Here is a 10980-nt window from a genome sequence, read left to right as displayed (position 1 = left end):
GAACTGCTATGCCTGTGCTGGGATGAGGGAGCAGTACCTCAGGACATGCACGATGCCAATATCATCACCCTCTATAAAAACAAAGGTGACCGCGGTGACTGCAACAACTACCGTGGAATCTCCCTGCTCAGCATAGTGGGGAAAGTCTTTGCTCAAGTCGCTCTAAACAGGCTCCAGAAGCTGGCTGAGCGTGTCTACCCTGAGGCACAGTGTGGCTTTCATGCAGAGAGATCGACCGTTGACATGCTGTTCTCCCTTCGTCAGATACAGGAGAAATACCGTGAATAACAGATGCCCCTCTACATTGCTTTCATTGATCTCACCAAAGCCTTTGACCTCGTCAGCAGACGTGGTTTCTTCAGACTACTAGAAAAGATCGGATGTCCACCAAAGCTACTAAGTATCATCACCTCATTCCATGACAATATGAAAGGCACAATTCAACATGGTGGCTCCTCATCAGAGCCCTTTCCTATCCTGAGTGGTGTGAAACAGGGCTGTGTTCTCGCACCCACACTTTTTGGGATTTTCTTCTCCTTGCTGCTTTCACATGCGTTCAAGTCTTCAGAAGAAGGAATTTTCCTCCACACAAGATCAGGGGGCAGGTTGTTCAACCTTGCCCATCTAAGAGCGAAGTCCAAAGTACGGAAAGTCCTCATCAGGGAACTCCTCTTTGCTGACGATGCTGCTTTAACATCTCACACTGAAGAGTGCCTGCAGAGTCTCATCGACAGGTTTGCGGCTGCCTGCAATGAATTTGGCCTAACCATCAGCCTCAAGAAAACGAACATCATGGGGCAGGACGTCAGAAATGCTCCATCCATCAATATTGGCGACCACGCTCTGGAAGTGGTTCAAGAGTTCACCTACCTAGGCTCAACTATCACCAGTAACCTGTCTCTTGATGCAGAAATCAACAAGCGCATGGGAAAGGCTTCCTCTGCTATGTCCAGACTGGCCAAGAGAGTGTGGGAAAATGGCGCACTGACACGGAACACAAAAGTCTGAGTGTATCAAGCCTGTGTCCTCAGTACCTTGCTCTATGGCAGCGAGGCCTGAACTACGTACGTCAGCCAAGAGCGACGTCTCAATTCATTCCATCTTCGCTGCCTCCGGAGAATCCTTGGCATCAGGTGGCAGGGCCGTATCTCCAACACAGAAGTCCTCGAGGCAGCCAACGTCCCCAGCATATACACCCTACTGAGTCAGCGGCGCTTGAGATGGCTTGGCCATGTGAGCCGCATGGAAGATGGCAGGATCCCCAAAGACACATTGTACAGCGAGCTCGTCACTGGTATCAGACCCACCGGCCGTCCATGTCTCCGCTTTAAAGACGTCTGCAAACGCGACATGAAATCCTGTGACACTGATCACAAGTCGTGGGAGTCAGTTGCCAGCGTTCACCAGAGCTGGCGGGCAGCCATAAAGGCGGGGCTAAAGTGTGGCGAGTCGAAGAGACTTAGCAGTTGGCAGGAAAAAAGACAGAGGTGCAAGTGGAGAGCCAACTGTGCAACAGCCCCGACAAACAAATTTCTCTGCAGCACCTGTGGAAGAGCCTGTCACTCTAGAATTGGCCTTTATAGCCACTCCAGGCGCTGCTTCACAAACCACTGACCAGCTCCAGGCGCGTATCCATTGTCTCACGAGACAAGGAGGCCAAAGAAGAAGAAATACAGGGCATTGGTGAGACCACATCTGGAGTACTGTGTACAGTACTGGTCTCCTTATTTAAGGAAGGATGTAAATGCATTGGAGGCAGTACAGAAAAGGTTTACTAGACTAATACCTGGAATGGGTGGGTTGTCTTACGAGGAAAGATTGGACAGGCTAGGCTTGTATCCACTGGAATTTAGAAGAGTAAGAGGTGACTTGATTGAAACATATAAGATCCTGAGGGGTCTTGACAGGGTGGATGTGGAAAGGATGTTTCCCCTTGTGGGAGAATCTCGAAGTAGGGTTAATGTTTAAAAGTCGGTTTTAAGGGTTTGCCCATTTAAGAGAGAGATGAGGAGAATTATTTTCTCTCAGAGGGTCGTGAGTCTTCGGAATTCTCTTCCTCAAAAGGCGGTGGAAGCAGAATCTTTGAAAATTTTTAACGCAGAGGTAGATAGATTCTTGATATAAGCAAGGGGGTGGAAGGTTATCGGCGGTAGGTGGAAACGTGGAGTTGAGGTTACAATCAGGTCAGCCATGACCTTGTTGAATGGTGGAGCAGGCACGAGGGGCCGAATGGCCTACTCCTGCTCATCCCACATTCCCACATTATCACATCAGTACAAAAGCAATATTGCAGATGCTGGAAATACTCAGCAGGTCAGGCAGTATCTGTGGAGAGAGAAACAGTTCATGTTTCAGATCAGTGACTTCCATCAGGACTGGAAAAAGTTAGAGATGTGAGAGGTTTAAAGCAACTATAGAGGCAAGGGTGCAGAAGGACAAAAGGGAAGGTCTGTGATAGGGTGAAAGGCAGGTCAGATCAAATGACAAAAGGGATGATGGTGCAAGGTAAAAGTTGGTGGAAATGGAACAGGGAAATAGACAAAAGATGGGTTTTAGAGAAGGTGAAATGGGAATCGCACATTTTAACATCAACACCGTTTTTTCTAAATGTTGTTTTTGCCTCCACTACTGTATCAGGGAGCCTGTTTCTTGTGTCAATCACTCTCTTTTTTAAATTCATTCATGGGATGTGGGCGTCGCTGGCCAGGCCAGCATTTATTGCCCATCCTAATTGCCCTTGAGAAGGTGGTGGTGAGCTGCCTTCTTGAACCACTGCAGTCCATGTGGTGTAGGTACACCCACAGTGCTGTTAGGAAGGGAGTTCCAGGATTTTGACCCAGTGACAGTGAAGGAACGGTGATATAGTTCCAAATCAGGATGGTGTGTGACTTGGAGGGGAACTTGCAGCTGGTGATGTTCCCATGCATTTGCTGACCTTGTCCTTCTAGTTGGTAGGGGTTGCGTGTTTGGAAGGTGCTGTCTAAGGAGCCTTGGTGCGTTGCTGCAGTGCATCTTGTAGATGGTACACACTGCTGCCACTGTGCATCGGTGGTGTAGGGAATGAATGTTTAAGGTGGTGGATGGGGTGCCAATCAAGTGGGCTGCTTTGTCCTGGATGGTGTCAAGCTTCTTGAGTGTTGTTGGAGCTGCACCCATCCAGGCAAGTGGAGAGTATTCCATCACACTCCTGACTTGTGCCTTGTAGAAGGTGGACAGGTTTGGGGAGTCAGGAGGTGAGTAACTCACTGCAGAATTCTCAGCCTCTGACCTGCTCTTGTAGCCACGGTATTTATGTGGCTGGTCCAGTTCAGTTTCTGGTCAATGGTAGCCCCTAGGATGTTGATAATGGGGGATTCAGCGATGGTAGCGCCATTGAATGTCAAGGGGAGATGGTTAGATTCTCTCTTGTTTGAGATGGTCATTGCCTGGCACTTGTGTGGTGCGAATGTTACTTGCTACTCATCAGCCCAAGCCTGGATATTGTCCAGGTCTTGCTGCATTTCTACACGGACTACTTCAGTATCTGAGGAGTCACGAATGGTGCTGAACATTGTGCAATCATCAGCGAACATCCCCACTTCTGACTTTATGATTGAAGGAAGGTCATCGATGAAGCAGCTTAAGATGGTTGGGCCCAGGACACTACCCTGAGGAACTCCTGCAGTGATGTCCTGGAGCTCAGATGATTGACCTCCCAACAACCACAACCATCTTCCTTTGCGTTAGGTATGACTCCAGCCAGCAGAGAGTTTTCCCCCTGATTCCCATTGACTCCAGTTTTGCTCGGGCTCCTTGATGCCATACTCGGTCAAATGCTGCCTTGATGTCAAGGGCAGTCACTCTCACCTCACCTCTTGAGTTCAGCTCCTTTGTCCACAATTAAGTTTAAAGTAATTTTCTGGACTTATTTTACTCATACTCTTTACTGTATTATATATAAAACTACCTCTCAGGGTGAAATCTGTCCACCAACTCAAACTGCTGTCATCTGGGATCAGACTTGTTGTTCTTCTCTGAGCTGCCTCCATCATTTCAACATTAGCCAGTGGCCCAAACTGGACACAAGAGCTGAGCAGAGCAAGTCTGCAATACATCATTCACATGTAACTGATTAGACATCCAATAAAAGGTAATAGGCACAGTCATTGGGCTTGTGATCTCAATGTCCATATTCCACCGTGTATGTGTGAACTATAACCTTGTGTGTTAAGTAAATATCTGGCTGTGAAGTCCGTTTACCTGGATTGTGTGTCAGGCATTTTCTGATAAAGTTACTTCTTGTGGTTCGAACCGTGTGGATAGTCAGCAAATTCTATTGGACGACACTCGATGACATCACTGTACCTGATAAATCTGATATATCGTTTAAATGGTCCTTCCAGAGTTAGCACGGGGGTACAGGGGATATCGGGGATATAGGGGGTACAGGGGATATCGGGGATATAGGGGGTACAGGGGATATCGGGGATATAGGGGGTACAGGGGATATCGGGGATATAGGGGGTACAGGGGATACAGGGGATATCGGGGATATAGGGGGTACAGGGGATATCGGGGATATAGGGGGTACAGGGGATACAGGGGATATCGGGGGTACAGGGGGTACAGGGACACCGGGGATATAGGGGGTACAGGGGACATCGGGGATATAGGGGGTACAGGGGATATCGGGGATATCGGGGGTACAGGGGGTACAGGGACACCGGGGATATAGGGGGTACAGGGGACATCGGGGATATAGGGGGTACAGGGGATACAGGGGATATCGGGGATATAGGGGGTACAGGGGATATCGGGGATATAGGGGGTACAGGGGATATCGGGGATATAGGGGGTACAGGGGATATAGGGGGTACAGGGGATATCGGGGATATAGGGGGTACAGGGGATATCGGGGATATAGGGGGTACGGGGGACATCGGGGATACAGGAGACTTCGGGGATATAGGGTGTACAGGGGATATCGGGGGTACGGGGGATATCGGGGATATAGGGGGTACAGGGGATATCGGGGGTACAGGGGATATAGGGGGTACGGGGACACCGGGGATACAGGAGACTTCGGGGATATAGGGTGTACAGGGGACTTCGGGGATATAGGGGGTACAGGGGATATAGGGGGTACGGGGGATATCGGGGATATAGGGGGTACAGGGGATATCGGGGGTACAGGGGATATAGGGGGTACGGGGACACCGGGGATACAGGAGACTTCGGGGATATAGGGTGTACAGGGGACTTCGGGGATATAGGGGGTACAGGGGATATAGGGGGTACAGGGGACACCGGGGATATAGGGGATACAGGCGACACCGAGGATAAGGGTTTTTAAAAATTCATTCATGGGATATTGGTGTCACTGGCCAGGCCAGCATTTATTACCCATCCCTAATTGCCCTTGAGAAGGTGGTGGTGAGCTGCCTTCTTGAACCGCTGCAGTCCATGTGGTGTAGGTACACCCACAATGCTGTTAGGAAGGGAGTTCCAGGATTTTGACCCAGTGACAGTGAAGGAACGGCGATATAGTTCCAAGTCAGGATGGTGTGTGGCTTGGAGGGGAACTTGCAGGTGGTGGTGTTCCCATGTATTTGCTGCCCTTGTCCTTCTAGTTTGTAGAGGTTGCGGGTTTGGAAGGTGCTGTTGAAGGAGCCTTGGTGCATTGCTGCAGTGCATCTTGTAGATGGTACACACTGCTGCCACTGTGCGTCGGTGGTGGAGGGAGTGAATGTTTGTAGATGGGGTGCCAATCAAGCGGGCTGCTTTGTCCTGGATGGTGTCGAGCTTCTTGAGTGTTGTTGGGGCTGCACCCATCCAGGCAAGTGGAGAGTATTCCATCACACTCCTGACTTGTGCCTTGTAGATGGTGGACAGGCTTTGGGGAGTCAGGAGGTGAGTTACGCACCGCAGGATTCCTAGCCTCTGACCTGCTCTTGTAGCCACGGTATTTATATGGCTACTCCAGTTCAGTTTCTGGTCAATGGTAGCCCCTAGGATGTTGATAGTCGGGGATTCAGCGATGGTAATGCCATTGAATGTCAAGGGGAGATGGTTAGATTCTCTCTTGTTGGAGATGGTCATTGCCTGGCACATGTGTGGTGTTAATGTTACTTGCGTTACTTGCCATTTAGGACTGAGATGAGGAGGGATTTCTTCACCCAGAGAGTGGTGAACCTGTGGAATTCTCTACCACAGAAAGCAGTTGAGGCCAAATCATTAAATATATTCAAGAAGGAGTTGGATATAGTTCTTAGGGCTAAAGGGATCAAGGGATACGGGGAGAAAGCGGGAACAGGTTACTGAGTTTGGATGATCAGCCATGATAGCATTGAATGGCGGTGCAGGCTCGAAGGGCTGAATGGCCTACTCCTGCTCCTATTTTTCTATGTTTCTATGACCCGGGGACACAAGGGACACAGAGGTATGGGGGCATGGGAGCACGAAGTCAGGAATACGGGGGTATGGGGACACATGGGTACAGGGGACACAGGGGTATGGGGACACAGGGGTATGGGGACACAGGGGTACAGGGGACACAGGGGTACAGGGGGTACAGGGGTACAGGGGACAAAGGGGAATGGGGGCACGGGGTATGGGGACACAGGGGTACAGGGGACACAGGGGAATGGGGACACAGTGGTACAGGGGACACAGGGGTACAGGGGACACAGGGGTATGGGGGGGTACAGGGGACACAGGGGAATGGGGACACAGGGGTACAGGGGACACAGGGGAATGGGGACAGTGGTACAGGGGTACAGGGGACACGGGGGTACAGGGGACACGGGGGTACAGGGGACACAGGGGTTTGGGGACACAGGAGTACAGGGGACACAGGGGTACAGGGGACACAGGGGTATGGGGAGACAGGGGTATGGGGACACAGGGGTACAGGGGACACAGGGGTATGGGGACACAGGGGTACAGGGGACACAGGGGTATGGGGACACAGGGGTACAGGGGACACGGGGTATGGGGAGACAGGGGTATGGGGACACAGGGGTACAGGGGACACAGGGGTATGGGGACACAGGGGTACAGGGGACACAGGGGTATGGGGACACAGGGGTACAGGGGACACGGGGTATGGGGACACAGGGGTACAGGGGACACGGGGTATGGGGACACAGGGGTACAGGGAACACAGGGGTATGGGGAGACAGGGGTATGGGGACACAGGGGTACAGGGGACACAGGGGTATGGGGACACAGGGGTACAGGGGACACAGGGGTATGGGGACACAGGGGTACAGGGGACACAGGGGTATAGGGACACAGGGGTATGGGGACACAGGGGTATGGGGACACAGGAGTAAGGGGACACAGGGGTATGGGGACACAGGGATACAGGGGACACAGGGGTATGGGGGTACAGTGGACACAGGGGTACAGGGGACACAGGGGTATGGGGATACAGGGGACACAGGGGTATGGGGACACAGGGGTACAGGGGTACAGGGGACACAGGGGTACAGAGGACACGGGGGTATGGGGACACAGGGGTATGGGGACATAGGGGTATGGGGGCACGGGGGTACAGGGGACACAAGGGTACAGGGGACACAGGGGTACAGGGGACACAGGGGTATGGGGACACAGGGGTACAGGGGACACAGAGGTACAGGGGACACAGGGGTATGGGGACACAGGGGTACAGGGGACACAGGGGTATGGGGATACAGGGGTATGGGGACATAGGGGTATGGGGGCACGGGGGTACGGGGGTACAGGGGACACAAGGGTACAGGGGACACAGGGGTACAGGGGACACAGGGGTATGGGGACACAGGGGTACAGGGGACACAGAGGTACAGGGGACACAGGGGTATGGGGACACAGGGGTACAGGGGACACAGGGGTATGGGGACACAGGGGTACAGGGGACACAGGGGTATGGGGGACACAGGGGTATGGGGACACAGGGGTACAGGGGAGACAGGGGACACAGGGGTATGGGGGTATGGGGGCACAGGGGTACAGGGGACACAGGGGTACAGAGGACACGGGGGTATGCGGACACAGGGGTATGGGGACATAGGGGTATGGGGGCACGGGGGTACAGGGGACACAAGGGTACAGGGGACACAGGGGTACAGGGGACACAGGGGTATGGGGACACAGGGGTACAGGGGAGACAGGGGACACAGGGGTATGGGGGTATGGGGGCACGGGGGTATGGGGGCACGGGGGTATGGGGACACAGGGATACAGGGGACACAGGGGTATGGGGACACAGGGGTACAGGGGACACAGGGGTATGGGGACACGGGGGTACAGGGGACACAGGGTTATGGGGACACAGGGGTATGGGGACACAGGGGTACAGGGGACACAGGGGGAAGGGGACACAAGGGTACAGGAGTACAGGGGACACAGGGGTACAGGGGACACAGGGGTACAGAGGACACGGGGGTATGCGGACACAGGGGTATGGGGACATAGGGGTATGGGGGCACGGGGGTACAGGGGACACAAGGGTACAGGGGACACAGGGGTACAGGGGACACAGGGGTATGGGGACACAGGGGTACAGGGGAGACAGGGGACACAGGGGTATGGGGGTATGGGGGCACGGGGGTATGGGGGCACGGGGGTATGGGGACACAGGGGTATGGGGACACAGGGGTACAGGGGACACAGGGGTATGGGGACACGGGGGTACAGGGGACACAGGGTTATGGGGACACGGGGTATGGGGACACAGGGGTACAGGGGACACAGGGGGAAGGGGACACAAGGGTACAGGAGTACAGGGGACACAGGGGTACAGGGGACACAGGGGTATGGGGACACGGGGGTACAGGGGACACAGGGTTATGGGGACACAGGGGTATGGGGACACAGGGGTACAGGGGACACAGGGGGAAGGGGACACAAGGGTACAGGGGTACAGGGGACACAGGGGTACAGGGGACACAGGGGTTCAGGGGACACAGGGGTATGGGGACACAGGGGTACAGGGGACACAGGGGTATGGGGACACAGGGGTATGGGGACACAGGGGTATGGGGGCACGGGGGTACAGGGGACACAGGGGTTCAGGGGACACAGGGGTATGGGGACACAGGGGTACAGGGGACACAGGGGTATGGGGACACAGGGGTATGGGGACACAGGGGTACAGGGGACACAGGGGTATGGGGACACAGGTGTATGGGGACACAGGGGTACAGGGGACACAGGGGTATGGGGGCACGGGGGCATGGGGGCACGGGTGTATGGGGACACAGGGGTATGGGGACACAGGGGTACAGGGGACAGGGGACACAGGGGTATGGGGACACAGGGGTACAGGGGACACAGGGGTATGGGGACACAGGGGTATGGGGACACAGGGGTACAGGGGTACAGGGGTACAGGGGACACAGGGGTATGGGGACACAGGGGTATGGGGACACAGGGGTATGGGGACACAGGGGTATGGGGGCACGGGGGTACAGGGGACACAAGGGTACAGGGGACACAAGGGTACAGGGGACACAGGGGTATGGGGACACAGGGGTATGGGGACACAGGGGTACAGGGGACACAGGGGTATGGGGACACAGGGGTACAGGGGACACAGGGGTACAGGGGACACAGGGGTATGGGGACACAGGGGTACAGGGGACACAGGGGTATGGGGACACAGGGGTATGGGGACACAGGGGTACAGGGGACACAAGGGTACAGGGGACACAAGGGTACAGGGGACACAGGGGTATGGGGACACAGGGGTACAGGGGACACATGGGTATGGGGACACAGGGGTACAGGGGACACAGGGGTATGGGGGTATGGGGGCACGGGGGTATGGGGACACAGGGGTATGGGGGCACAGGGGTATGGGGACACAGGGGTACAGGGGACACAGGGGTATGGGGACACAGGGGTACAGGGGACACAGGGGTATGGGGGCACAGGGGTACAAGTTCACAAGGATACAGGGGCAGTTCCACTTGTGCTGCTATTGCCCCTTAGTGTGGCTCCTGGTTGCTACCTTCTTGGTCAGATATTAGTATCGTGCAAATTGCAGGCAGCAATTCCTGATCCCACAGAAGATCACTCACCTGTTGCACCGTCCATCAATATGCAGCACACACTCAACCCTGATCAGACAGGGGTCAAGAAAGAAAGAGCTGCATTTCTATAGCACCTTTCACCACCTCAGAACATCACAGAGCATTTTACAGCCAATGAAGTACTTTTTCAATGTAACCACTGTTGTAATGTAGAAAATGCGGCAACCAATTTATGAACAGCAAGATCCCACAAACAGCATCGTGATAATGACCAGTTAATCAGTTTTAGTGACATTGAGGGAGATATATTGGCCCCAGGTGACTGGGCAGAAATTCCCCACTATTCTTGAAATAGTGTCATGGAATCTTTTACATCCACCTAAAAACGGCAGATGGGGCCTTAGTTCAATGCCTCATCCAAAAGATGGGCACTGCAACAGCGCAGCACTCCCTCAGTACTGACCCTCCGACAGTGCAGCACTCCCTCAGTACTGACCCTCCGACAGTGCAGCACTCCCTCAGTACTGACTCTCTGACAGTGCAGCACTCCCTCAGTCTTGACCCTGTGACAGTGCAGCACTCCCTCAGTACTGCGCCTTTGACAGTGCAGCACTCTCTCAGTACTGAACTGGGAGTGTCAGCCTGGATTTTGTGCTCAGTTTTGTGGCGTGCGACTTGAATTTCTGAGCTTTTGACTGAGGGCTGAGAGTGCTGCCAACTGATGCACAGACACTGGCAAGATTGGCAAAGGGAGGAATAGCAATGGGTACACAGGGCCTGTAAGAAGTCGCACCTGCCAGAGAACAGTTTCATGTCTGAGTAGTATATTGTGAAATAGTTTCATTAATGCAATGAGTAAACATTCACCGGGCCTATTTCTTGATGCATTTGACTATATTAGCATCCTTCAATGTATTGTTTGGTTGCAGAGGGGCCCTGAGTATTCTTCCTCTGTCTCTACCTGACTGGACAGTATCAGTGG

The sequence above is a fragment of the Heterodontus francisci genome, chromosome 22 (genome assembly GCF_036365525.1).
Source record: "Heterodontus francisci isolate sHetFra1 chromosome 22, sHetFra1.hap1, whole genome shotgun sequence".
Lineage (NCBI taxonomy): Eukaryota > Metazoa > Chordata > Chondrichthyes > Heterodontiformes > Heterodontidae > Heterodontus > Heterodontus francisci.
This window is presented reverse-complemented; position numbering follows the sequence as displayed.